This window comes from Thunnus albacares, chromosome 8, assembly GCF_914725855.1.
Source record: "Thunnus albacares chromosome 8, fThuAlb1.1, whole genome shotgun sequence".
Taxonomy (NCBI): domain Eukaryota; kingdom Metazoa; phylum Chordata; class Actinopteri; order Scombriformes; family Scombridae; genus Thunnus; species Thunnus albacares.
In genome coordinates this window covers 10,761,400-10,789,083 of record NC_058113.1, presented here as the reverse complement: position 1 = coordinate 10,789,083, position 27,684 = coordinate 10,761,400, and the positions used below count along the sequence as shown (strand labels likewise).

Here is a 27,684-nt window from a genome sequence, read left to right as displayed (position 1 = left end):
GCTTGCCAAATGGGATGTCGTTTTGAGTGTTGCGCCAGCCTAAGCAGTGTGCGTTTGTGCTTACTAAAGCTTCTGTTTCTGGAAAGTTGCCTGTCTGCAAGGTAAACATTGGAATGAGTACAATGATACAAGCTACACGTTAGCATTGCACACTGCATTGCGCTGCAGCAGAGGTTGAGTGAGGATCAACTATTTGTTGGAGCCCCTGAGCAGCGTCACCCCTGCTGTGCTAGCGAAGTGATAGACATGAATGAGAAGGCTGCGTTTTGTGACGCAGTGCTGCTTTCGGTCTGAACACGGCCTATAGCAGAACAGAACGGATGGTTTGTGTTTAACCTTGGTCTCAATGTCACTCACCAGCCTCATGCTTCTCCACAACCCAACACCCTCCCACCTCCTCCTCCAATACCCCACAACACCACCACCACCACCACCCCCCCCCCGCCCTCAGTTGGTGTGTTTGAGCCTCTCAGCAGGGGGCCTGCAGTTCCAGAGATATGTGGGGGTGGTGTGTGTGTGTGTATGTGTGTGTGTGTGTGTGCCTGCCTGTGTGTGCGTATATGTTTGTGCACAGGCATGTGTGTAGCCTTTCGGCTTCTCCCTGGATGTGCTAATGTGATAATTGAGTATTCCAAGTTCTGCCTGCAACTATGTCACCATACACACAAGCACACACTCTCTCTCTCACTCACACACACACACACACACACACACACACACACACACACACACACACATACACACACTCACATCACACAGCTAGCTTGTCTCAGAATAGCTTCCTCACTCCTTGTTGACATTCTTCAGCCTGAGCTGTGTTGAATAGTTCTTGATAACACACATGGAAATTAATCTGTTCTTTATTTATTGCTTTTGTGTTTGAATATGTACGTTGCATCAGACATAATGGTTTGGCATCGTATTTATTCTGTTGTGTTGCTTGAAAAATGTATAAAAAGTGCATATATACAGCCAAAACCTGTTGGTGACCTAATAAATATCAATCCTAGAGTGGGTGATTTTGGCAATTTTGTCAAAATTTCTGTGAATATACTTTAACTGCAAAACATATGTTAATAAAACTGAAAATGTTACAGTTTTAGTCATTGATTTTTATGTGAATGTTCTACATTATCAGGTCGTTTTAAGTATGTACAAAACATGAAATGTGTGAGCGAGCATAACAGAGAAAGTTTGAAGGAGACTTGCTCGCCTGCAAATAGAACATAATGTGCTCTTCTTGCTCTCTTTCTCACATCCTCATGCTCTTGTCTTGGCGCAGTAAGATAAAGCTGAAAGATGTGTCCAGAATGCCTTTAAAGGAGCCACCAGTGCACCCAGGGACCGGTGAGCAGCATCCAGAGACCAGCACTCGTCCCCTGCCCGGAGTTTGAGGAGCGGTGAACTGAAGAGTTGATGCGTTCAGAAGCCAGTAGGTCATAGCTGTACTCTGAAGCTCCAGGCAAGCACATCACAGACAAACCAGAAAGGCACTCTCTGGCTTTCAATATTGATCACTTCTCACACATTCACACATTTCACACACACACAGACACACATCACATGTCAGAGAAATCAATGAACAGACACATTTACACTGGCTGTGAACCAAGTAATTCTTGTAGTATTTGTGTTTTTTTTTTTTTGAGTTTGTGTGAGTTCGAGTGTATATGCATGACTGAGAAACAAGGAGAGAGTTGAAAAGTTGAGTCAAGAAAGTTCTGTGAAGATTTTTCACAAACGACTGGGGGGGAGGGGACTATATAGAGAGGAGGCGTAGAGGAGGCGTTGTCGGAAGGAGAAGAGAGGAGGGGATTAGGGTTGGCGGTTCGCTGTCGAACCAGCATCGATACAACGGCAGCATTTGCCTAATCCCTTGGTAATGGGAGCTTAGCAGCCTCCTCGGACACACAAACACTCCCTCTGCCTCCTCCTCCGCTCTGCTCCTCTCTTCTCCTTTCCTGCCCTCTTCCCTCCTCATTTACATAACATTAGAAACATTAAGGCGGCTCCTACAAGGCCCCATTATGTGCGTGTTGGTTTTGGGTCCCATTGCGTCGGCCCCAAGGCCTTTGGAGAGGAGAGGAGCAGAATGAGTCAGGACATCACAGACGCTTGTCCACTGTTTTGTCTGCTGGAGATGGTTTGTGTGCTTGTAAAGGACTTATTGAAAGAAGAGAGAGAGAGAGAAAGAGGGAAGGAGAGAGTGATAAATGGTTTTCAGAGAGTCCAGAGCGAGTGATCTGATTGCAGATGTGTGTCCGGAAAGTCAGCTGCAACATCCTGGAAATACACAGGCTTCACTTTCAGATAGGTGTTGTTTGTTTGTCTGATAATTAATTAGGCAGAGTTAACATAAAAAGCACCATGGCAAGGATGTTTCATGGATCATTCTTGGCACCAAAATTGTTTTTCAGAGCTGAAGTTCAAACATTAAGGTGACAGAAGTGAAAAACAGAATCGAGCTTTCCACCTAACAAAGCCACTGTTTGTCCAACAGACACACCGTTAGAACTATTCAATACAGTTTTTAAGATCAACCATGAAATTCTGGCTGCAAGTTAGATAATTGATAAGTGTGATGATATATTGTAGAAAAGTTCTGCAAAACAACTGCCTTTGAAAAGAACAAAAAACCGTCATGAAGTTGTGAGTTAATACAAAAACTTCAACATGCTGCGTTCAAAAAAACAAACCCATAAAAAATCCTACGACCAATTAAAATATGTGTTATTATTTAACAAAAATAATAATGACAGACACAAATAACAACAAAACATGAGATAATGATTGAAGCAGATTTAATAGACAGTCAGGTGAAGGTTATATGACAAATAATTGCATGTTTACAGGTGTTGATTCTGAGTGAATAATTTCATCATCTTGATAATAATTAAAATCATGTTTTCCGTATCAAATAATGGAGGCCTTTCATAGGAATCGATTTGGCCTTCTGAGGCAACACTTTCATTAGTAAATCTACAGGTTAAACCTGGAACAACAGGAAGAAATTCAGTAAAGTGACTCCATGTTAACAGCAACAACAGATCAGACATATTATCAAGACCTTTGACACTAAACCACTATTTCCCCACATACATTTGTGAAAACACCTCAATGCATTTTAGCAATCTAAATCAACTTAATTTTATTAATTGATGCTATTGATTAGTAATTGCGATGTAACAATCAATTGTGATTCTTATAAAAAATAATTTTGTAAAGATAGAGCTAACAAATATTATAACACAGATGAACAAACTGCAGTGTCACAGTACTTATTGACAGACCTCATGTATATTTAGAAAAGTGTCAGTAACTGACACTAAAGGAGAGTAACTGTGCAATTAATCATCAAACTACACACAACTTACAGCCGTGAACCAACAGAGAAAAAAATAGCAACAGTACTCGATGTTTCTCTGCTTTTTATAACTTTCCCCTCTTCCTCGCTTTCATTTAGTCCCATAAAGCAGAGTTTTCAGTTGGCTTCAAAGCTCTGTGCCGAGCTCAGTTGGGGGCCTTCAAAGCCCCCTGTCTGTCGGCAGGTTTAGGCACAGAGAAAGCTTCTTGTTCTTTAAGGATTTGGCTCACAAATAACGCCCAGCCAGGGCCAAGGCAACTAGCTTACACCCTGACAGGATGGTAGACAGACTTCTGCATTTTAGTGATGTGTTTTGGGGGCTATTCCTACATCTATCTGAGTGAGTACCTGCTATGTTTGGTGTTGTTCTGCTCTGCTCTGTTGTTTTCTGTGCTGTCCTTCTTAGAAATGTTGCCTGCTTGTAAGAAATTTCTCTTGTGGATGTTAACAGTAACTGTAGATGTTTGCTTTAAACTGAAGAAATGATTCTACAGCAAGTTTCTAATTTCAAGATTTAAAATTTCCTCTTGTATTATTATTTCATATTATCATTTAAAAAAAAAAGAATTATGAAGAGTGGAGTAAAGCTAGCTGCTAGTACTTTTAAAGTAACAAAACTACATTTGTGTGCTGTTCAGATGTAGTCTTGATAAACCTTAATTTAAAAACATACATTTGCTTTGACATTTTTTGCAGTGTGGAGTGCAATGACTTTGCATAGGCCGACATTTTAATTCTTAGAGCAGTGCTTGTTTGGCTTGATAGTTTGGTGAATATAAAGTTTCAAATTAAGTCTAAAAGTAATTCTGATGCTTAGGAGATATTTTGCTAAGGCCCTTACATTCTGGTTTTATTATTACTCCTAATTAATAGCACTGTGATGGTAGTTGATATTAGACTTTAATAAGCCATGAGTCAGTCAGGGAGTGTTTTCTGTTTTTCTTATAGTCACCCTTCATCCTTCAAGTCTCAGTTACTTACACAAAAACAAAACAACAGGTTTTTTACTGAAGCTCTTTACCGTTAAAAAGGGGAGGAGACACAGACACATACACACACTGTGTATGTTAAACTCATTTTGCCTAGAAAATTATTTGCAGTTATAATATTAAGTATTATTCAAGCATATTGGCATTTTGTTAATTAATGTCTCTTTAGATAGTTTTGTATTACTTGCAGCTTGTGTATATTTTCTCTTTATTAATTTGGAGATGATGGTAACATCTTCCTCTTATAGAAAATAATAAAATCTCACACGTAAGGGATTGTTTAGTTTAACTGGCAGATACACTATACAAGCAGGTGTGTGTGTGTGATTCAGTAGAGTTTTATTGTGGATATTGTCGTACGTTTCTCTCATGTGTGTATGAATAAGTCATAAGTCAATGAGATGAGAGCACATCTCTCCATGTTGGCACACATGCTTCATGTTTTTCGCTGCATTAGAAAGACTGTAGAATTAAACACCAGAAAGTGAAAACTGATTCACAAAGATGACTAGCTTTATTTTTGTCACAATGAAAAGACAGCTGTCTCTCAGATTTATGTGCTTCTTCAAGCAATTTAGCGAGAATATTATATATAGGAAAGACAGAAAGACTAATGAGTGACAACCATAAAGACCTGCGTCATATTTGGCGAGTTTGTGTCGTCAGATTGGATTGAGGAAAATGAACAACAGAAGGAGGATTTTTTAGGGATTGTCAGCCTAAACTGCTTCATACAGTATTATAAATGGCTCTTTCATGACTGGTTGTATTTATGACATTTGGAGGTGATGATTAACCTCAATATGATGTGTTGATTCTGATAAATGCTTAGTATGTATGCAGATCTTAAAGTAATTATAAGTGTCTATATTTTGTGATTGATAGCTTGAGGGAATAAATTAGGGCCCTTTGGTCTGCCCTGAGCTGCCTCTCATGTCCTTTATTTCTGGGTTCAGTACTATTCTTTAAATTGAAAAAAAAATGAGTGTGTATTACTAATAAAGCATATATCACCAATAGTGCATATATTGAGATAATTAATCCAGTGCAACAAAACAAAAACCAAACCAGTGATCATGAACTGGAAGTGTAGGACACACAGACTACACTGTGCCTGTAAACATTTCTAATCATTTGTCAGAAACGAATCATTGACTTTTTTTTTTTAAACTCAGAAGTATCAGTGAGACACTGTTTACATGCAAACACAAACATATGACAACATTTATTGTCAGTGTGAGCTGTTAGATTGCTCTAGTCTGGCTCAGGTGTTTATTATAGGATCAGTTCAATTAGAATTAAAATAAAGCAGCAGCCCTTTATGACAGTGTGCAAACACAGTATCACTTCCATTCATGAGACATGTTGATCCATACTTTTGTATTGTACCGTTGTCTTGTTTCCTTCTCTGTTATTCCTTTTAACTTGTTTGGCGCTGCACCTGTTCTTAAGTTTGTCACATTGTGTTGTCGTCCCTCGCTCTTGCTCTTTACCAGGCTGTTGAGGATCACAGGATTCACGGACACTGGCCCATTCTGCTGCTGCTCTCATTGTTAGTCTCTTTGGATAAGGGCGTCAGCTAAATGCCTAAATTGTAATTGTAAATTGTAGGCCTGCCCACATGTTAGCCCACTAGTCACAGCGCTCTTAAAGAAACCAGTGCTGAGAGGCTGACGGGACGAGATCGAAACAGGCAGCCATTATAATCAGTCATTCAGCCTTTTGGAGTAGACATTCAGTGTTTGTGGTTTGTTCTAAATTTAAAGGGAACCTCTGTGACCTGCTGGCTTTCACATCGGCCTAAAACCACTCCGCTCTCCCCCTCCTCCCTCCCCTCTTGTCTTTCCCTGCATTCCCTCATTCTCTCTCTGTAGCTCAAAGTTTTCACCCTCTTTGTTTCTTTCTTTTTGAAAAAATACTCAATCTACTTCTAAGACGCATACTTTTAAAAACTTGCATCGAAGTTATTTGAAGGTATGACTTGTGATTGCATCATCAGGTGGTAACATTGTCAGTATTTGTTTTCTTTCATAGCCAGTAAAGATCCAGCAGCATCTTCCAGTTATCAACAGTTTTCAATTTAACAATACTCATTGAACTGCTGATTAGATTTCAAGCCTTTCCTATCATTATGTATTTGTACTGTTACTATAGTTTTGTGGTCTTTCCTTTTAAAATGAAGGGACCACCTTTGAAAATCTTTCCTTTAAACATATTTAATTGCTGTTTGTGGAAATCGGAGCTCAGCTCACAATGTGCTCCCCAGTTCAAATTTAAATATGGACAAGGGTTATGTGAGGATAATTGTGGGAGTGTGCATTGCATGAATGGTAACCGATGAGTGATGCCAGCAACTACATTCACAGTATTTTAGGAGGAGCCATAAAAACCATAATGATGAAGTTCTGATGAAATATGATGGCAGTATTTTATGTTATCATTCAGTGTTTACTGCAGGAAAAAAAGGAAAAAAAACATTACTTTCCTAATATTTTGTCACCTGCATTATTCCCATAATTCACACATAATTCAATTTTTGCTGCTTAACAGGTAAAACACATTTTTCACTTAATGAGGTGACACATTGTTATGATTATTGATTCTTTTGGTCTTAACTGACTTATTCCTGTTCATGGGCACAGCGGAAGGGGGCAGGGACTGGAGCCTTTCCCAGCATGCATTGAGCAGGGGACAGGGAAACTCCCTAAGCAGGTTGCCAGTGCATCATATGGCGGATACAGATAGACAAACACTCACACTCAGGGGCAATTTAGATGCTCCAATCTCCCTGACCTGTGATTGTGTGTGCGCTGTGGGAGGAAACCCAGGCAAACATGCAGAGGATCATGCAAACTCCACACTGGAACTAACTAACTAAACTACCACTGGGCTGCTGTGCTGTCCTGGCATTATTATCAGCCCCACCCTGTCTCTCTGTCTCACCTTTCCTCTCTCCCACATCTCTTCTCCTCAGTAGTGCACGGTGGGGAATATTGTCTGTGTGTGTGTGTGTGCGACTTCTCCAGCAAACTGCTTCTTGGCTCTCCACTGTGTTAATCATATTCCTTCTGGCAAGCTCTAGCAGGAGAGAGCGAGGGATGATGGGAGGGAGGGGAGAGAGGAGACAGGGATGTGGTTGAGAAAAAGAGTAGAAAGAGATGAGGGGAGAGAGGAGAAAGCACATGGGAAATGGAGAGAGGGAGAGAGAGGGAGAATAGAGAGTGCAGTAATTAGTTAAGTTTTGCAGTGGTTTATAACTCTGAGAGACACGGTGTTGAAGGATACCTGAATGTCTCTCTCCCTCCCTCCCTCCCTCCCCATCGTCTCTCCCTCTCCTCCCGTCTGCGTCTCCCTCTCTACCTTTAAATAATGCAGTGTGAGAGATGGTTCTTACATACTGAGGAGGTGTCAGCAGACAGTTATGGGAACGTCAGCACCATTGCACCTACCCAAATGACACACGAGCACATCCACACATGCACACACTTCTGTCATATCTGTTTAGCGTGTGTGTCGCTAAACTCTGCCACACTGACTAGATAATTAGACGGGCTTACACTGTTAACGTATAGCATTAAGGCCCAAAAACATCAAATAGGTAATTTTATGTATTTATACACAAACATACTCAGGATATACATACTGGAATTGCCAAATGAATTTAAACGTATTGCATAAAAAACTAGCTCATTACAATAACATGACTGCATTATTTGACAGTTTCAAGTGTTTTACTGTAAAAATATATTATGATAATGGTAAGGCTCAGTGACATTAATGTATTATTACGAGAATCTAAGGTGCATGGAAGATGCTCAAGAAGCAGTAACAATATATTAATGAATGAAGCTGACAGGTTGACATCTTGAATACCCTATAGTGTGTATTGTATACTGTGTTTCAAATGTGCTGAGCATTTCATAACACTGATTATCATAGTAAATATAGGACATATAGTATAACAAAAACACACAAAAACAGCATTTAAAAAAAAAAAAAATCTTAAATGGATATCATGTATTTTAACACCAATTTACAATATAACCTTCTTTACAGTTAAAGGATAATGTTTAAAGTTTGCCATCAGGCATGTAAGAACGTTACAAACTAATGTCTATCCCAATGCATACCTACAATATAGCTGTTTATCTGTCTTTAAATTTCTCATGCTCTCAAATAACATCAACAGAGCGGTAATCCACTCTGTGTAAATGTCAAGATATGAGATACTGCACCATCACTACACATGAGCACTTAGTTAGATTTACTGTCAGTCTGAGGCGTTCAGGAAGGCCATTTTCCTCCAGATTCAAAAGCTTAGAAGCTTTTGGCATGGAAAGTTATTTTTATCCAACCTGCAGAGATGTGAAGTGAAATGACTCAAAAATGATGGAAACAAATGTCACCAGCGCTTTAAGTTGATGATATATCAACAAAAACGACCAAGCTACAAAATATTTTGCATATGTGTGAGAAGAATGGGCACAATAACATGACCATTTAGAAGACAATGGGAATAATGATTAATAATATTAGATTATATTTGAGTAGAGGAATGAATTGAGGGAAACATAAAGCAGAAATTATTAAATCTGTTCTTTTATTTCATTACACTAACTCACAGTAATGTGGTCATTTTTTCTTTGCCTGCAGGTTGCCTGGGAGACAAACATTAACATCAGCCAAAATTTAATGTGATTTATATTACACCATTTTAACATGGTTGTATGCTGCCAAATAAAATAGGACAGATTCTGTTTATTCATTGTGTGTTTTTAGCCATTAATTAACCCACTATTTACCACCATCGTGTCTCTTACCGACTATATAGAAACTGGAGGCCATAATGTAACCCTCCAGTCAACCATATTTAACGGAACCTATCATACAGTACAGATTCCCCGTCTTTCAGTCTCTTTGGGCCTTTTTAGATTTCCTTTTTTGCTTCCAGGAACTGCTTTTTTCTTGGTAAATATAACCAGACACTTTTTTTTGTCTGCCTGTCAACACAGGATCTGTTGCTACTTCAGTAATCTCAATGTCAAATTTGTATTAGACAAATATCTAATAATAGCCATTCTCTTAGATAGATGGCTCTTGCCAGGGTTTAGACGCAGAGAGCTGTCACACTGTCAGGATCCCTTGAATACTGAGCTGATGAAATGGTTGCCAGTAATATAATTTGGACTCAATATAATAAACAATAGTCTACATATTGATATTGTATTTCATTTTTGCATGCCTATCATGCACTCTCTTTGTAGGGATGTTTAACTGCACTGTGACCTTGAAATGACACTGACACAATGAGGAACATTAAGAAAAGCAAAGTCAGCAAACTATAATTACATTCACCCCCAACTGCTGTAAGAGTTTAATAAAGGGTGATATCGGAATTGGTTCTGATCAGGAATAGAATATGAATATAATGTTTCATCATTTATGGTAATTTTAATATTAAGCACACAATACACAAACATTCTCTGAATTAAATTTGTTAACGGTGCCATGTTAACTGTGTACGGGGGTGTGTATTAAATGTGTGGAACACATAACACACAAATCTGTGAGACAGTAATACAGCAGAGAATAATGTGGTAGAATAGATTATTATATTATTAATACTAAGGGGATATTTCCCATATCATTTGAAAGGAGAATATCACCCACACGGCTTTGTACCCACAGCCGAGGCGAGGCTGCCTTTATGCATAATTCATATTTCCATATCGTCATGGTGATCATGTGCGATGAGTGTTTGCTCTCACAGCAGGGGAGCTGGTTGGTGGTGGTGGTAGTGTGCGTTTCTGTGTATGTTTGTGTGTGCGTGTGCGTGCGTGTGTGTGTTGCAGGTGGGCTGCAGGGAGGGTGTGTGAGGAGAGGAGGAGGGGGTGGTGGGGGGGGCAAGGTGTCAGGAGGGACAGAAAACACCCCGAAAACAGAGAAGGAGAGGGGAAAGTGTGACAGGTAAAAACACTGGCTCTGTCTTCGCTTTAATTATCCTCCATCTCAAAGCAGCCCATTTTCAGATTTTTCTAACTACAGTTATTTTTGCACAGAGGAGACAGACAGCAGCGATGGGGTGGGGAGGCTTCGGAACAGCTCGTAAATAGCTTGTGAGTCAGATTTACACTCACAAAGCTACACACCTCTGCCCTGTTATCCCCCAGGATTTTTAGTAAGCAAAAATAATTGATTACCTCCCACTGCTTTCTAATTATAGCCTAAAAAGTCACATAATTATGGGAACTAATTTGGAGTAAGTATAGCTTGTTCAGCATTAGCTGTTTTGAAACTTTCAAGGCCCAAATAAGGTTTAACAGTGACAATGTCTTAAAATATAAAATATTTTTAAGATAAAATACTGTACAAAATATTTTTAATAAAAAAAACTTCACAAATCAGGATATTCCTACACTTTTAAATTAAGCACAGTAATATCTGTGGTATAATGTGTGTAGTACATTTGCCATACTGTTATTAAACATGTTAAATCATTTGTTAATAGTTGTGTTCAACTCTTCAAAACTTCAACATTGGTGCTTTTTATTTTCCATTTTGCAATACCACCACAGGCCGTGGTGTCGCTAAATACAGTCTCATAAAAATGTCAATCAACAGCTATACCACAGCATAGAAAAGTGTTTAAAAAAAAAAAGAAGAAGAAAAAGGGTTTGCAGGAGAATTAACCACAATAACCACAAGGAAAATATAAGTGGAAGCAGAAAGAAATAGTGGTGAGTCTTAACTTCCTGTTTGGTCTGTGGTGTTTCCCATTTAAACCAGCTCATAACCTTTGTTGCACAACACGCCTCTCAGCTTCTCGTGACTTTCACCACCTGACACTGACTGTCCAAAATGCAGAAACAACTCAAAACAACTGAAAGTATTCAATAACCCTTTCTCATGAACCTCCTGAATCCTATGGACTGGAATCAGTTGAAAGACACCAATTCATTCATTTCAGGTTTTTCCTAATTAAAACCATCTTGAGCCTAATTGTTCAAAATTTTCTCAGATGAGGGCATTAGCCTGGAGTTTAGGGAAACATTCCTGTCTCAAGACTGGCTGAAAAAATGTGGGAGGACAAGTGAGGAAACCAACAAGCACTGTCCAGATACCTTTGAGCAACACATTAGCCTTCAACTCTACAGTTCTTCAGTGGCCAAGAGTAGACAACTGCACAGGATTGTGGTGTTCAGACAGTTACACAAAACCTTAATAATAATTTTTAAATAACAGAGACGAATTGAAAACACATGTTTATCATTAGATTATTAACTTTATGAAGGAGATGGATCTTATTGTCTTTTGCTCTTGTTTGCCCGCCTCTTCTCTTCATCCTGGGTGAACTTGAATCGATCCAATTGCTGCTCTGAATCTTCCTGAGTAGCTTCCCTATACACACACACACACACACACACACACACACACACACACACACAAACACACACACACACACCGTCACACAAACACACAAAGGCAGGTTTAAACAGGACTCACACATACACACAGAGACACAATCTCTCACTCAATCTTGATATTACTCTCTCCCAGTGGACAAGATGGACTAGAATTAATTAGCCCCGCACATTCTGGACACACATATATCAAGTATCTACAAAAAAACAAACAAAAAAAAAAAACACACACAAATATATACACACATTCATCTTTCATGTGTGTGTGTGTGTGTGTGTGCGCGCTGGTGTGCACATGAACTGTTTATACACTGAGGAGGAGTGTGAAGTTGCTCATACTTAGTATTCCCTCGGCGTCTTCTTACAGAGAGATATTGCAAAGTGTGTGTGTTTGTGCGTGTGCGTGTGTGTGTGTGTGTGTGTCTGCTTGTGTGTGTGTGTGTGTGTGTGTGTGTGTGTTTGTGCATGAGTGCATCTGTGCATGCGCATGTGTGAAGGCCGGAATTCAGAATGGTATTGATTAAACACAGCAGGGGGTGAGTGTGTGAGCACTGCAGATAGCTCACTCACCTGCCACTCCACAGACACACACACAAACATCAAACTGTCCTCTGGCTTCATTAGAAAGAGGCTGCCTGGCTTTCGATATGATGAATAAAACAAATCAAGCAATTTTAATTCAGCTTTGTGGTACAAAATATCAAATTTGTATTTAAAATGTGTTTACAAACCATTATCTTTGTGCTTAACGTGATTATATTTCAAGAAAAATGACAGACAATACCTCAGCCTTTGACAGGTAAACAAACAGAAATATTTTCACTCAATCAATATCCAAAACAGCCAATTTGGCCATCCGTGGTCTTTTGAAGGGTGCAGCAGCAATGCCTTGAATAAATGCTCGCTTACTTGCTAGTCAGAAAAACCTTTCTTCAGTTTTCATGATTTAGATTTTTTGACTTTGCTCAAAGGATTACGACTTCATTTTAGGTTGAGCAATTCCTCCGTCCTGTAAACCTTTTGAATGCACACAGTTAAAATGAAGACTGTATGTGAACATAGTGGAGATAAGAGGCTTTTTTTACCCTACAGCAACAGTGCACTAACTTGAAATCCTCACCCAAATTTAGCAGCCAGCTGCGCAGTAACAAGTAGAATCATGACTAATCATTTCATCAATTAGCTTTTTTGTTTTAAATTCCAAGAATGAGCACCTATTAAAGATGTTTTTTTTATTAAAACCTTGTAATTTGTTGTGTTGTCCTTATTATTATCTCTACATTGTTGCCACCTAGCTCAACTTATAGTAAATTTTACCAATATTACCATTTTAAACATTTTTAATTGTATTTCTACAAGAGGGATGTGTTAAATCTAATATTTAAACAAATTACTTTTTAATGTATGCTGATATAGGGTTTTACATCAATCATACAGAGTTATATCTTTAGAATTTAAATAAATACAGTTTGAGTTTTCCTTTAAAATCTGCCATAAGCGAAAGGGAAAACAAACGGCAGAAGATGCCTTTCGCTTTTTGTAACTTGATTCTGTTACTGTGAATGTAACTGGTAGTCTTAATCACTGCACAGTCAACATTTGTGGATTTATTTCACTCTCTGCCTCCCGTGTCAACACACTTTTTCAATTTGTGATGCAAAGAGATTCCTGAGAGCACAAAAACACCACATCTCTCGCTTGTAAGTATGCCAGGAGGCTGACGTGAATGGCTCTCCTCAGTGGGGAGCTCGTATTTATGGTAAATCTGACATGACATGAATGCGGCACATGACTTTGCGTCATGGTAGCTGCAGTACACTGTGTCAGTCCCACCCTGCTCACAGCAAACTGGTGGTTGATTTGTTGATGTAATTGAGAAAAAGCACCGACAAAACTGACAGAGTGTTACATCAGTTCTATCCTGTTCCATTTACTCCCTTTTTGGCCCGTTATAAACACCTGTAACAACTTTAACAATAATAGACATACTCACAGTCTGAGCATCTCCTCTCCTCTCCTCTTCTCTTCTCTCCTCTCCTCTCCTCTCCTTTCCTCTCCTCTCCTTTCCTCCTAATTTGGCGGAGACTCACAGTGCATCCACTGAGAGAGAAATGCAGCCGCTTCTACTCCTTGATGTAAACAATGAAATATCTTATCCATCAAACAATAATGAGGAGGGAAAGATATCTTACTTCCATTCCCTTGTTAGTCATTCAGCCCTTCTCTATCTTCTCTCTCTCTCTATTCCCTTTGTTTACTTCTCTCTTTCTCCCAATTCATTGCAAGGGATTTTTTTTTGTTTTTTTGTTTCTTGAACTGTTTGAACTCTTGCCCTCACCCCCTTGACACACTTCCATCTCTCTCTCTCTTTGTGATACATGAGCCACGTGAAGCTGATTTCCCATGGTTAAGGCAGGTGAGGGAGGTCAGAGCTGGATGGGGGGAGGAGCGGAAAATACAGAAGATGAGAGGTTGAAATGTGTCCTGTTGGATTTTGGGAGCTGAGCTCACACCCAGAGTTTGACTCTGTGGACTATCACAGCTAGAGAGGAGAGGAGAGTTTCAGTATGCAAACTGTACATTCACATTTATCTCATGACACTTCTCTATGTAACTCTGTGCAAGGCTTCACATGCAAAACTGCAGCATAGGAAGCAGGACTGGCAGTCAAAGTGGTCTTCAATGGATTTTTTTCTGAGGAAATGCATCTTATTATGTGGTATTATCCTACTCACTATAATTATGGTGGTTATTTTGACATAAATACACTAATTTTTACAGATACTCTACCTGGGTTTCAAACAAAAAAATTGAAAACCCATTTCCTGAAGTTTTGTCGACAAATATCACAACTACTATTGTACTGTTGTAATACTATTTATGAAAAAGGCTGCATGTGGAGGAACACGCTTGTGTCCTTGTTCATTGTATCTCTGTCTGTCTGTACATATGTCTTTCTTTTCTTTCTTTTTCTCTCCCTCCCTCTCTCTCTCCCTCTCTCTTTCCACACTACTGGGTTTTAATCACTGCTGTAATTGGCAACTCCCTGCTGTGCATGTGCGCATACGCATAGAAACACCGACACACACACACATACGCCCTGCCTAGCTGCTGCAAATCCCTCTGGCAATGTATATATGTGTGTGTGTGTGTGTGTGTGTGTGTGTGTGTGTGTGTGTGTGTGTGTTGTGGGGGCAGGAGAGAGAGAGATATGGGGAGATAAGGATAATGAAAGAAGGAGAGTTTCAGAACTGCAGGCCAACTCAACAATCTGTCTGCTGTGAAGCACTGTGAGGAAGTGGAGCTGTGCAGCCAAATTGTAATTATCTGAGAGAAAAAAAGACACGGCTCAAGATTTATTACAGAACACAACATTGTGTTGGAGTTGCCGGAGAACCTGATGCTGCCTCGACTTAGTCAAATTAATAATTGTCACACTGAAAGCATGCCACGTACTGTATATAGATGTGTGTATATGTGTGTTAATAGATGTGTATAAGGATAGAACAGATTAACTGGGGGCAGATATTTACCCCATAAACAGCCCAGGCTTCTTCTAAGGTAGTAGAGTCATAATTATTAGCACTTATGACATAAAAGTGCTACAGTTGTTAATATACATTTGACATCTAAATTTCACCTGATTTTCACTTGGAATCAAGTTTATTTTCAAAATAAAGTCAAAAATCAAAACGACGTGTAAAGCTTCCCCGGTTACATGACTGGATCTGGGAGTCATTTGGGTTTTAATCCCTCCTTGGGTTACTTGCATAGAACAGAAAGCATCAGAACTACCAGAGTCCTCCTAGTTTGAATCATGTGGATCAGCTCTGAACACCAGCCTCATGGTATGTTGATTGTATTTTGTGAGTAAAGTGGGTGGTTAATCACATTTAGCCATTTCCATAATTTCCTCCAGCAAGGCTGTCATTTATGTTTGTGTGGCAGGACAAACTGTGAATCACCATAGTTCTTAATAAACGTCTCAACTGATTCCCACAACTGTCTTGTTAAGTTACTCAAAATGCTGCACAGAAAATATACATTTGAAATCAGCAGTTTCAGCTATTATTACTACAGGGAAAACTGAAAGATTACATTATTTATTAAATATAAACATACCCCAATTATTTGCTATAACTATTAATTGAAAATTCAAGTGGCCACTGTCTGCCACAGTCATTGACAAACTAATCACGTACTGCACATAGGAGAGAAAAAGTCATCCATGAAACGGGAGAATTCCTGTTGCAATTTTTACTTAAATTACATGCACATGGTTGGACACAATAGCAGAAACACCTATATAGCATTCAGTAATCCAACACAACATATTTGCAAAGGAAAACTTCCACTGTGAGTTTATGATGCACATTTTCTGTTGAGACTGTGTCAGAAAGGCATTTATAAGTGATTTTGAGGCTGTGGTTTGGTGTGTTGTTTACAGTTACGCATATTTATTGCTAGCCAGAGTTACATATTGATCCACTTCCCGAGCCCATCACCTCCAGGTCCGTCAATTCTGACTGAGACTTACAGAAATCAGCCTTTCACATCACAGGCATACTTTGTGTGTGCTGAGATGTAACATACAGAACAGTAACACAGCAGTACAGCAGAACACATACACTGTGAAAACTTTTCACTCTGAAAATTAAGCAGGAAGAATGTGTTTCATCACAAAAAAAGGAGTTTGTTGGATTTGTGCTGAATATATTGAGGCTTATTGGGCCAGCAAATCCTACACTGTGAGAACCATGTGACAATGGCCATGCTAAACCCAGTGCTAAAGAATCCCGTCTTTATGGTTATCATGGCACATTGGCCGCGAAAAGGAAAGTTTCATGCTTGTGTGTGTGTGTGTGTGTGTGTGTGCGTCTTTTATGTGGGTCACCACAGCATGTCTAATGGCCCCTTGCTGCGTGCAGCGTCCTGCGCTGAGCTGCTCCCTGCTGTCACACTCGTACACACAAACAAACCCATACACGCAGCGGGGGAGATTTTGGGGTGTCCCTCACCCTAATACCCTCCACAATACACCACCACTGCATCTGTTGCTCCTGTTCTCAAAGTTGAAAGTTGATCAGTGAAGTGCTAGCATGTCTCTGCTCTCTGCCTTTTTCTTACATTTTTCCTCTCTTCTCATCACCTCCTCTCTCTCTCTCTCCCAGTTATTTCCTCTTACTTTTTAATCTATCTTAAACCAAAGATGGCTGACTATTTATTTTTTTACTATTTTTTCAACATTTGGGTTTCTATTTTAATCTTTAGTTGACTAGGAGAGGATTTTAAGGGTTAGCTGAAGGCCTATTCTTTGTCTTTTTTTTCTGTGTAAAATAGAGGCCAAGACTTGGCCCTCTACAGGCCTCCATCATACAGACAACTGCCTCAAACAGGTGAGCATCTGCACCACACACATTTAAAACTCCACTGAGTCATATGTTTTGTACAACACAATCTATAATGGAACAATCGGTGTATTGTGGTGAAATGATTTGGTTAAAGAATGTATTATTGTGTCTCAAATACATTGCAGCTGGATGAAAAGCTGATCCGTATTTGTACTTTTTCTTAGAATAGCTTTTTAGCTTTATCATGTAGAAAAAGGCTATCACTAAGCTAACCAATGAAATTACCAAACCAAACACTATGTCTCATAGAAACAGCTGAATCCAGTCAGCTCAGTCATTATATTGTAAGGAAAGTGATTGGTATAGGAATGTATTATTAGTAGCATCATTATTAGTGAGGTGGAGAGAGGTTTTGTGTGCACGTCTGTGTATTGTTTCCTCTCGAGGATGCCAGGGTTTTTGGTTTCTTCTGCATGTCTATCTAAGCAGTAGCCAGACAGTAGGGAAGAAAAAGACTTTAAAATTCTCATTAAAATTCTAGCACTGCAATTTTATTTACAACCTGTGTTGTGGAATAGTGAGAGGAGAGGAAGAGGAGAGGAGAGGAGAGGAGAGGAGAGGAGAGGAGAGGAGAGGAGAGGAGGGGGATGGGTGAGGTATAGAGTGAGAAGGGGGGAAGGAAAAAGAGCGAATACTGAGATGCTGAGAATTCAGATTATTACAGCTAGCACCTGCCCATCCCCACTGTACTTCTGAAACACACACATAAACACATCAACGAAGTACATGCAGGAGATACACATGCATATACAGTACACAATATAGTGCACATCCTTCAAACTTACAGCCTACTCCAACGTAAAATCACATGAAGTACCTGTAAATGTGCTCATAGACACACTCTCCAAAACATAGCATGCTTCAATCCATAAAGCACAGAAACACACACACACACACACACACACACAGATACACACAGGCTAAATCTCAGCCACAGAGAAGCCAGCTACGTCAGTATATTTTCACACTGCGGTAGTGTCTCTTTGTCTGCCTGTCGGCCAGCCAGCTGTAAGATGGAGGGCGAGAAATATGCTTTTAGCGGACGGCTTCGTAAGACAGAAGACATGGCTTTGTCATTTTTGTTTCTACACTGCATTGCTGCGATATTGATTTTTGTTCAAATTATCTTTAGTTTGCCGTTTGATGGTTTTCATTTTTGACCATCAACGTGCGTATGTCTTATTATTTGTACAAGAGTTAGGAGCGTATGTGCTGTATGCTAGATTTGTGTGTGTGTGTGTGTGTGTGTGTGTGTGTCTATCATCATCCATCTGTCCACACATACCTGGTGTGTGTTAAAATGTTTGTGTGCACATTAGTGCGGGATGGCGACCTTCTGTCCACCTGTCCACAGAATCAGCTGTTGTTTGTGTTGCCACCGACACTCTCACACGCACACACATACACACACACACACACACACACACACACACACACAGTCACAGAGCAGGAGTAATTTGTTTCAACCCCTTCCTTGACGAAAAGGAGAACTGCAAGCAGCCTGGCAGTTGCTGTGTAGCCACACATACAGGGGAGTCGACAAAACAATAGGACTAGATTACACTATAATGCTCCTGCAACACATGCTATGCCTTTTGTAAAGCTTATAATACTCACATTTATTTCAAAAGATTTATTGTTAGTTACATTTTTTCTTTTATTTTTTGTTTTTTGCACAATGTACAATGAGTTGTTTAACAGGAAGATATAATAGACAACTTGTTGTGCTCTGTTATTTTCATTTTAAAACTATCTTCACACTAAAAGCATTAACTATTTGACCCACCTGAACAAACATACAGTAAAGTACTTTCCCCTGAAACTTTACACTTTAACCAGCTTTACAGCAGTGTAAAGGCTAGTACCTCTTTCCCCCAGCACAAACCCTACAATCATTTTTAGTGCAGCTGACAGTGATGCACTGCCTAAAGAGAAAGCCATTTCAAGCATCGATATGTAACACACACGGGCACAAAGTAAAACCCCAGAAATGCATGGAGAGAGGCAGAGAAAGACACACAGAGCCGGAGAGAATGATTCAGATGTATAGAAGGCCTCAGTGAGAGAGGGTTTGCCATTGTGTGATAAACACAAACACAGATGCATTTAGGCTTTGATTCCAGGTTGCTTTTCACAGCTCGCAGTGGGAGCCATCCTAAAGAAACAACCCTCTCACACACACACACACACACATACACACACACACAGGCACACACACCATGGACCAGACTGATAGGATTAGAGGCTGGTGCTATAGTCACCCTCTCTCTCTCTCTTTCTCCTCCTCTGTCACCCCATCTCTCTCTCTCTCTCTCTTTCGCCTGCCAAGCCTTGATTATTCACAAGGTTAGTTCCTGATTGCCTATAGCAGTAGCTGACACAGGTTCATTATCTCTCCACCTCTTTTCCTTCTCACAGTACGTTTATGCACTTTGGTCGAGCGAAGAGTATTGACTCACACGAAAACTAAAATTTACAGGCTCACAAAAAGATCCATCAAAACACCACATGGCTGTAACGTTATGTGTTAAATTGTCTTTTTAACGGTAGAAACAAGTAGAAATATTGTTCCTCGTCATTACAGTTTTCTTTTATTATCACTGTATTGTGTTTCTATTGCTGCAATCTTCCTCCTTTTTTTCTTTTAAGTCAGATTCAGCCGAAACGCTAAATCATGCTTTTGATGTGATAATTAGGGAATTTAATGATTTTGTATTGTTGAAATAATTCAAACATTTGTCCACATTAGTTCAGATAAATCTATCAGTCTATCTATATAGATCGATCTTATATTATACTATATATTATCAATGGCCTGGGTTGGATCCAGATCCATAAAATGTTATTTACGCATTTGAGGATGATGTGTTTTATATTGATAAAAATACAGCAGAACTGGAGACAGGCGGGTTTTGCAGAATACTGATGACACTGTATGTGTATGTGTGGTGGAGGCTATCAGTGCTGCTGCAGCAGGCTTCAAAAGGTAGCCGTCGGCCAGCCCTCCGCTGTCACAGTGGAGCTGTCTTTTCAAAAACCTCCACCAGCAGCTCAGATGAAAATACATACGAGCCTACGAGAAAGGCTTTTACTTAAAGATATTTAAACTACAACTGAAAATCAATTGATGCTGTTTCCTAAAACCTATTTCCTTCATGAGAGTTATTGTCCTGATAATTCGTTACCGATATTCTGACAATGAAGGAACCTTCATTTCTTTTTTTTTTTTTGTGCCTCATTTGTTGTCCGGATATCGAAAGAGTGTTAGTTTTTCCTTCTGTCTGTGGCACAATGTCCCCATTCTGGGGAGTGTGTGAGTGTAGTGTTGACACATGTTAGTGCTGGCTGATTAGTCGACACATAAAGGAACGCGCAGCCCCTCCATCACTATTCAGCCATTTTGTCTCCCTGTCTGTCACACTGGTGGAGTGGATGTATGTGTGTGTGTGAGGCTTTTGTTAAGGTAATGCAGAGGAGAGAGAAAGAGCGAAGGAGAAGACACCGTGAAAAATTACACAGACCACAGCCAAGTCCCTGTGACCCAGGGATGCTTTTTTCCCTTTAATCTCTGCACATCAGAATCAAACAATTTCAGTCATGTTTACCCCCGAAAGTCGTCATTTTGAAACATGTGAAATAAAGTGTTTTTAATGATAAATTGTTAGGAATGTGTTGTGTAAGGTAGTGAGCCACCAGATCAGTGGGTCTGTTGTCTATTGTGTCTTAAGTGGATTAACAGAGCGGTCAGTGAGACAGACAGCCAAAGTGGCAGCCATAGCGGTTGTTTACAAGCTCCTGTCACCTCTGTCGCTTCAAATTTTCATACGATACTGATTTGTTTTTTTTAGACTTTCTTACAATAGTGGGGTGGAGCTTGTGCAAAATCGTTGTGTAATCTTTTTGATAAAAGCATGAGTGGCACAGTTATATCTCACATATTTAGATATATTTTATACATTTAAAGCTCCTTCAGTATTGCTGCATGACTCTATATGTTTTACTGTAATCTACTATTATTTACACACGGTTTTCTTAACAGATGCAGTGTCAAAACTCCAACTGCAAAATGCAGGATTTCTGATTCATGCAGCATGGAAAATAAAAAAACACTATAGCTACCTTACCTTTAAGTAGAACTTAATTATTGTATAAAAATAAATTAATATATTTTTGAAATAAATTGTTTTTGTCAAATCATGTCCACATGTCACAAAAATGTCATTGTACAATAGTCATTTTGTTATAATTTTAATATCCACATACTATTATATTTAAACTTTACAATCTCTTTTAGAAATAAATTTCAAGTAATATATGTATTGCTACTTGTGTCATTTCAGCATTTTATTGGTGATATAATAGTGAGCTACATGTAAAAACATAGAAATAAGTCATCTTATATGACTTTCAGAACAAAGTCATATAGTCCATCATAGACACATTTCACACATGTTTTATTTCTTGCAAATAAAGAGTTTGATAACGCCAGTTTTTTTCTTATCCACATATTCTAATATCAGTCAAAACTAAATGTTGAGGAAAAATGGCCGTTTTTGTTACAATAAATAAATGTGCCACTACAACAATCTGATTATTTTCAGAACATAATTAAATATTTTATTTCACATAATATCTCACCAACAGACCAACATATCCACTGAAACACGTATATAATAAATACTTGAAAAGATACAAACAAATGTAACGTATTATTATTATTAGTAGTAGTAGTATTGATAGTGGTGGTGTTATTAAATTAGATAGAATCCTTAGTTGATTAATTAATTACTTTACTAAAGAATAAAAAGAATAAAAACTAATAAAATATATTAAATCAAACGACTTCACGTGTTTGAACAGCATAGCACCCCCTCTGGCTCTCAGGTGTCTTAACATCTTAAACTCAACTCGTTTGATGGATCCACTTTGTGAGCGAAGTCAAATGGTTTGATAGTAAAGTGTGTGACTTTTTTTAAAAATTGTTTTGTATTTTAGTTCTTGTATTTATTCAAATGTTGTACTGCAAATAAGTGTTGTTTCGTCTTCATAGCATATTATTAGTGCAATAAGGCGTTGAATAGAAGTATTGATCTTGATGCTCACATTTTTTATTGGATTACTCCATTCTGAGTCCATTTCATTCTTGTTCACATGATCATACGATGAAATATTTGTTAAAAATAAAATGAAGCACAGATACATCACATAAAACATTATTTCCTTGTTTTATGATTTTTAATTCTTTCTAAATAAAAAATTTAAAAAAAAGGCCATAAACTTATAAAAAAAAAAATCTATATATTCTCTATAAAATCAACTTGTAATCCGATACAAGAATCAACCTCCCACCGCAGATTGTGTGTTGTGGTTTGACTTGATGTCTGTCACTGTTTCTATTGTGTGTTTCTGCCGGGTCACAACAGTGTGCTACTGTAGATGTTTGAAGAGCAAGAGAGCCACATATTGACGAGAATTGTGATGAAAAACTATAGATATCCTTGAGCTTCTGATCAGACTATTCATAGAGATCCAAATTAAAACATGGCAGATATAAGTCATTGCAAATGAAGCTTCTTTCATATTTATTATCACGCTGCATATTTCTTATCTCTATAGATAATAAATACTCACATCTTTCAGATTTATTATCAGGCTCAGTATGTCTTATCTCCACAGGTAATATATACGTCTGTATGTATACACTTAACCTTTCCTGCAATTTACCCAAATGATAATGATGATATCTATAGTTATAAGTACTGTGAATTAGGTGTGATGATGATGTGACTTACCTTCAAGGCCTTGAAGTCACACAAGATGATTTATTCCTCTTATTTCTCTTGTATTTCTCCTCTTTTTTTGTCTTTTGAAAATAATTTCAATAGATTCTGCACAAGGTTGTGTGTGTTGGAGTGTGTAATAGCGCAGACAGTAGTTAATCTGTGTTATGTTGTCTGTATTATAAATTTGTGTGTTTAGTGTTAAAGAAGCTTCTGCACAGCGCTTTTTGGAAAATATTGTCGGTCTGTTCTGTTGTATAACTGAAGGAAATAGTTGACAATTTTCAGCAGTTTTGAATCAAGGATCAAGCTTCAGCATTCGATCATTTATTTTAGTGCACATCTGACTAGAAATTATGATGAAGTCACACTATTATTTTGTGCTTACGTGCAATTTTGTGTTATGGCTCATTAGATTTTGTCAATTTAGATTTCAGGTGCTTATTGAAATAAGTCAGAAGATAAATAATATCATGAACCTCTCATTTGGTGTCTGGTGGCTTTTCTTTCTTTTTTTTTTGTGCCATCAAAAACTGCTTCTGTTTGTCCTGCAGTCGTACAATGACTGTTTAGCTTAGTGTAAAGGTACACAGAGTCTATTATAGCATTTAGACGACTGTGTGTTAAGCCAAATTACCTTTTAACATTTAAAAGGAGCGTCTTCTCCTCACCATTGAATCTATCAGCTCCATTCACTCCTGTTAATGATTGAGGCCTGTGCTGCTGTAGGCTGCTATTCATGTCCAGCCGTCTATGTAAACAGAAAAGTGTCGTAGCGATGGTGTGTGTGTGTGTGTGTGTGTGTGTGTGTGTGTGTGTGCAGCCTTTTAAACTGAGGTTTAGCATCCACAATACTCTCCCTCTCTGTTGTCTATTTTTCAGTCTTTCTTTTTCTATCCGTGTCACGCATTCTCCCTATCATGAACTCAGACACACACACACACACATACACACACTCACACAGTCAGTCAGACCTACGGAGGATCAGTCATGCTAGAGGTCGTCTATGGGCTAACTTGACATTGTTGTCTATAAGCTGCTTTGGAGCAAGAGGAGAAGTTTAAAGGACAATTCCAAATAGTATGTACAAGGAAAGACTCTCTCCCTTCACACAGCTTGGTGTCAGTGAACTAGGCTTTTGTGCGGAAGGGGGAGGGCGTCAATTCATTCTCGGTTCAACCCATTCCAAATGTGAATAGAAACCGCAATTGATTTGCTAATGATAGAGTATTCATTCTTAATAAGATGGATATAACAACCTTGTCCTTCTCAGTATTGGAATATTTGGAGGAAAATTGGCTTCCTAAATTGATTAAACTGAAGGTGAACAGGGAGCCAGCCGTGCAGGATGTTGTTTTATGCTGCGGAAAGATGATTTGAGATAAACGTGATGCAGCTGTTTATGTCAGTTTTATTGTTTTTGGATTTGTTGGGGCTGACCAAATTATAATTGTTGAATTATTATGCAACAAAATGTGTGGAAATATATGCTCAATCATGATTTACTAAATGCATTTAGGTGTAAATAATGTTCTCAGGAACGGCTTCCCTCGTCTCAGCTGAGGATTCCTGCAGGCTCAGGACGCCAATATCAGAAACAGTTTTTATATGTAGACATTCTCATCATTTATTTTAACATTTATGTGCAGTATTACCATTAAATTTGGCTGATTTTTTTTTTTATTCTAAAGCAGTGTGTACTTGCATTTTGTAAAGGTTTTTTTATATATTCTCAGTCCTTATTTCATATTTGAAAACAAGGAACATTTTGATTTTATCAGATTAAAGTGGTTAAATACTATCTGTGATCGTCTTTTTCAGTAGATAAAACAATACAATTACTGATTATTGTTTATTGCTTACATTTGATAGAATTGGCAGGATGTATTGACCGAGGGAATGTTTTTTTTCCTCCGTCCGTACATCCAACAGCTGCAGTACCATGCAGTACTGGCTGGCATCATTTTAGCACTGCATGATCTATGTTTTCTATAGATCATCTGCTGTATCATGAATAAAAAATCACTGCATAGCACTATTTGAAATTACACTCCCACTGTTATTTCCCATTAAACTAACATTTAGACTCTCTTGTGTGCTTCTTAAAATTATTTCTTAGTTGGTAATAATACAGCAATGATAATGACAGTCATTGGGCCATGCTGTGTATTTGACACAAATGACATATAAATCCAGATGTGACTGGCTCTAATGAGCAGCTGTTGACGATAATCCAGCTGATAAATGACTTTTAGACGTTTTAAACCCTTCAGCTCCAATATCTTTCCATGTGGAGTTTAATTTGAACATGACATGGTGAAATGTAATGAAATATGAGGGAGCAGTGTGGTAGCTTAGTGCACCAGCCACATATTCACAGTGTTGATTGAAATCCAGTGCATGGCCTCTCTCTCCTGTACTCTCTTTCCTATTAAATAAAACTGAAAAATGCTATACACATGATCTTTAAAAACAAAATAACACAGCTCACTGAAATCAAACTGCAGATAGCTGTGAATACTAAATCGATGGCCTTCGTTGTCCGCAAGCTTGCTGTGCTAGTCGCATGTCGTTGCTTCGCAGTGACGGACGCAAGGCGAGAAATCTCACCGTGATTTTACTGTTAGACCTCAGTTGCTCGCGCATAACACAGCTGTACTGTGTATCTGTGAATAGCTGTCACTGTTTTTCAGCTGCTTCTGTCTCTCAGACCCTCAATTTCCTCTACCAGAGACTGGTGTGAGTGTTGCCTCTCTCTGTCTGTGCAGGATGGATGCGGGATGGAGGACTTTTACCATGGCAACCAGTAATGCAGTATAGATGCAGGGATTGAGCCTTGGCTACCGCTGTAATAATACAGGATTCATGGGAGGCAGGTGAAATGTCATCCAGGCTGTTGTTCTAAAGTAGTAGTAGTGCTTTTGATGTCTTGCGTGGTCAACACTAAATCCCACTTGGCTCGGCAGTGGAAATGAGGTTATTGTTTCCTGTATTCGTTCAGCACCACAGCATCCTTTCTATTCAGTTTCCATTCAGCAGTTTGTAGCTGACAAAAGAAATTCTCATCAGCATGGTTTCCTATAATGTATTATAGCACCACTTCATTTTTATAATGCCAGCTAGTAGTGTCTCCTTCACATTGTTTCTTATATCGGCTTATAATGCCCAATCCTCATAATCCCACTGTAGGCTGGGTCAAATATCCAGTCCCTGCAGTGTCCTCTCACCTACTTCTAAGATGTGATTTCAGTATCCTCTTCCTCTTCCTCCTCTACACACACTGGATTGTAGCCGAGCAACTTAACACCTAACAGGTTAGCATTGGAGTTTTGATTGAAGTGACTTTCTGGTGAATGATCTTTCTTTTTTTTTTTTTCTTCTTTTTTTTTTGCTGTCAAAAAAAAAAGTGAAGCAATCCCACCTCTGTATATTCTGTGGTGCATATGGTGATGTTTAGATGATGCAATGTTTGCATGTACTGTGTACTTAAAATTCACAGTGCAATGAAACATGCAGTGTAGAAAATGAAATAAAAGAGCAGAAATACAGAGGTAAAGGTGCTGCTTGATAGTTGATTTAAAGCTAATTCAATCATATTTTTCTAGATTGTTTTGAGTATTTTAAAGTACTCGTTGATTTGCCTCATCAAATATCATATTAAAAACCAAAGCTGAGAAACACATAAGTTTGAAACTGGTCACAGATTGAGACATCATCAGCTCTGTACCCATTGTTTCTTTAAAACAATGTTTGATTTGCCCCGCTGTGTGAGAGCCATTTTCCAAGAAGGCCATAAGTCGCAACCCTGTACACGAGAGTGTCAGTCCAAAACAAACATTCCATCAATGTGCTCCTGTCTATAGCTCTGCCCTGACCTGCCGCTACTGTTGCTGTGTGTGTCCCTGTGTGTGTGTGTGTGTGTGTGGGGGGGGGGTGTTTGTTTTGTCTGCCCCTATCTATAGCGCTGTCCTGCCCCTTTCTTTCACAGCTAGAGAAAGGAACCACACCCCTCAGGCCTTGGCTTAGTGTATGTGTGTGTAGCGTTTCGCTCTCTTGGGATTTTTGGATTTCTTTTGCAGCTTCTGTTCCTTTGCAATAGCTACAGAACAACAAATATATATACAGTATGCATCTGCAGAAAATAAACACAAGGAGTTGTACTAAAACTATTATATGAATTACTTAAAGGTTCACAGACCCACACACATAGTATACGTATATGTTCAAACATATTCATATTTGGGAACACACACACATCTATACCCTTCACTGCTCTTTCTACACATAGCATACACACGTTCAGGCACAGGATATTATAAAGAACACATTCACACAAAAGCATACATACAACACATAGAAGCATGTGAGTGCACACATACAGTATACCTACACATAAATTAAAGAACGTGGCACACACACACACACGTTTATGTAAACACACTGAGTTGGCTTCAGCCAATAAGAATAGAGCTTGAATGTGACCTGCGCTTCCCTTGTGAATATAAACCCCCAGGGAGACCAAAACCTCCCTGTTTGTGTGTGTGTGTGTGTGTGTGTGTGTGTGTATGCGTATGCGTGTGTTATTTGTGTTATCCGGGGTACTGTATTAATACGGGCTCACTGCATGTTCAGTGAGAGCACAGGCCCATACACATACATGCAGTTCCCTCACAATCGGGCATTAAGCCGGATGAGTGCACATAATTGTTGGTTCTGTCA

General features: G+C 38.9%; 1 long non-coding RNA gene across 2 annotated transcripts in view; it reads left to right on the top strand.

Moving 5' to 3' along the window:
• The window catches only part of LOC122988211, a 50,948-nt gene that overhangs the window by 19,570 nt on the left and 3,694 nt on the right, over nucleotides 1-27,684 (top strand). For both annotated transcript variants that reach the window (XR_006404733.1, XR_006404734.1), the window contains exons 2-3: nucleotides 1,283-1,432; nucleotides 17,115-17,170. This is a non-coding gene — a long non-coding RNA (uncharacterized LOC122988211). The remainder of the gene's footprint in view (nucleotides 1-1,282; nucleotides 1,433-17,114; nucleotides 17,171-27,684) is intronic.